The sequence below is a fragment of the Mesoplodon bidens genome (assembly GCF_964165515.1).
Source record: "Mesoplodon bidens genome assembly, chromosome: 8".
Taxonomy (NCBI): Eukaryota; Metazoa; Chordata; class Mammalia; order Artiodactyla; family Ziphiidae; genus Mesoplodon; species Mesoplodon bidens.
In genome coordinates this window covers 87,520,217-87,523,346 of record NC_138165.1, presented here as the reverse complement: position 1 = coordinate 87,523,346, position 3,130 = coordinate 87,520,217, and positions in this window count along the sequence as shown.

The window sequence follows — 3,130 nt, the reverse complement described above, 5'->3', positions numbered from 1 at the left end:
GTTGGACCTTCAAAACAAACCCAACTACTGGCTGAGTATACAAAATGACCCCACCAATGTCACAAAAGCAGATGAATCATACAGCCAAGTCTGGCCCAAATATCTAACCTACGTAACTGTGAGATGTAATAAAAAAGTTGTTTTAAGCCACTGAGTTTTGGGGTAGTTTGTTATACAGCAATGGATAAAGAACCACAGCAGAAAATGATAGATGGCTCTGTCACAAAAAATCAAACCTGACATTCTGTCATCACATAACCTCAAAGTCCCCAGGCTCTAAAGAAGTCATTTCACATTTATAAGCAGATTTCACTTCCATGTTGGGATCCAGATCAATAAACATGGATCTCTGACTCTCCCCTGTTACTGGCCCCTCAGAGTGCATCTCCTTTGTATTCATAAATGAGTCCATGCACACTGGCTGCTCACCTGGCAGAACTCTTTATCCCCTGGGTCCACTGAAAGCTTCCACAGCTTCTGATCATAATTCACATTTTCAGTAACATCTTCACCTGGACCCCAAAATCAGTTCATGTGATCAAATAAGTATTCGGACAACACCCAACTCTTCCTTCATCTAGTTATCCACTCATCCTGACCTCCTCTCTCAACTTCTTTGATTTTCCCTTCTCGTTGACTCTCCCCTGCAGCTTCATCTCCTTCCCAGACCTACTGCTTCTTTCTATCTCCTCCTTTCACCTCTGTATGAACTTGGGCAGTCACTTTACCTCTCTTCACATCTGTAAATTAAGGATGCAATGAACATTAAAATTATGTCATATAATTTAAATGTTAGCATATCACAGAATACAGAGTAAGTGCTCAAAATATGTTCACCTTCATTAAGATCATTACTATTATCCTTCAGCCTAAAGCAATAGTGGCCCTGGCAGTCAACTCATGTCAATAAACACCTGTCTGACTACCAACTACTTCAACATGTTGTCACTCTTTCCCACAAAAATCTAAATTTCATTTGGGCTCATTCAGGACCACTTCAATCATAATCAAAACCTTCAAATCAAAGTGACTACACTTCCCAGAAAATCAGAGCTTGTCATGGTATGAATAAGTATAATGTCCAACCCCAGCATACAGAGAAACTATCTGTGAAACTGTCACAGAGGTCCTTCCAGAAACCCAAATTTGTGCAATGAAATTACTCCTTATAATTTCATGGTTTTGTTCAATATGATTATACTATTTCTGATGGACATATCAAAGTTATTTCAGATTGGGTTAATCTGATTAGCAGAATATTAAAACTTGTTATTTTAGTCTAAGTAGTATAATATGACACTGAACTAAATTTTCTTATCAACCAAGAAAAGTAACAATTTGAAATTTTGTCTTCCTAGAAGACATTTTTGTTCAGAAATCTCAAAACATTTTAATATTGCATGAATTTCACTTTTATATTGCAAAGAGGTTAATGATAACTATTAGAATTTCCTCTTTTAGGGCTCTTTTTCCCCCAGTATATGATAGATATTGAATAAGCTATGTACTTACTTATAAGCGATATCTTTCCAATCTTTAAAACTAAATATAGAGTTGCCCGCTAGACATCTCCATTTAGATGTTCCATCACAATAACAACAACAACAATGATAATAATGGCTAACACTTACCATAGCACTTACTCTGTACCCAGCAGTATTTGAAGTACCTAATTTCATTTTCTCAATCTTACAACCATGACAAGCCTATGAATAGGGATTATTATTCCCATTTTATGGAGGAAACTGAAGTATGAAAAATGTAAATAACCTGCTCAGGATCACACAGCTACTGAGTGTCAAGAGCCTGGATTCAAACCCAAGAAGACTGGTTCCAGAGTCTGGCTTTTAACCACTGACTACACACCATTTCCATTCTGCCTCTCATGGACACCTGAAACTCTCGTGATTAAAACAGAACTTATCATTTTTAACCAAAACCCAGTACTAACTCCTGAGTTTATTAATGCCAAAAATATCACATGATCTCTCACCTATTTGCTCAGGCAAACATGGAGCTCTGAATCTGAGTAACCCCTCTCACTCATCCAAACAAATCATGACAGTTCTTACTCCCAAATACATCATTCTTCAAATTGATTTCTCTTTCCTATTCCAGTCCAAGTGATTCTTGTCTCTCCCTCTCTCTCTCTCTCTGTCTCTCTCTCTCTCTCTGTCCTGGATCAGATCACTGCATTAGTCTCTTAACTAGTCTCTGCCTCCAATCCTCGTTCATACAATCCATTCTCCATTCTGCAGTCAAAGTGAGTTTTCTAAAATGCTAAAGTAATTATGTCACCTTTTAACTTAACTTCAACAGTTTCCTGCTATCCTTAGCAAAGTGTCCAAATTCCTTAACATGGCTTATAGGGTGCTTAGGGTTTAGTCTGTGCTATTTCCCAGCCTCACTATCAACCATGCATGAGTGATGCTCCAGTCACACTCAGCCTTCTTCAATTCTTCAAACGCAGTATGTTTTCTTTGCCTCGGGGTCTTCACACACGCTATTTTCACTGTGCATACACACTGTAGAACACACCACACTTCTTCACCTGGCAAATTCTTACTTATCCCTCAGGTTCCAGTTTATGGAAGCCTGTCCTGATCTGCCCCAGGCATGTGTTCACATAGCCCTTAAATTTCCCTTACCAAAGCATTAATCAAGTTCTATCATAATAGTTTTTTTAAAACTCTCTGCATCCACCCCTAAACTGTAAACTTCATAAGTCCAAATCTATTTTATTTATAGATGCTCAATAAATGTTTGTGAATTTAATGAATAAATATAAGACACAAACAGCTAAAGAAAAGTGATACAGAGATACTACATACAAGAAAGTACACACTCTTAAATTGTCTATTTTCTACCAAAAAGTAGATTTGCATGGCTATTCTGTGTGAACTGCTCTATAATAAGCAGTTATAAAGATGAAAAAGGAATGGTAAGTGAGTGGCCATGAGCAAACTATAATGGAGAAAGAACAACTGAAGTTATAGATTAAACATAACTCTTGGAGGTTGATAAATATGTGTTTATTTAAAATCATGGTCACTGAGATATACACAAGTATCGATAAGATTACTGAAACAATAACTAAGGCTGAAGAGAATTTTGTTGATCTAGTCTTGAG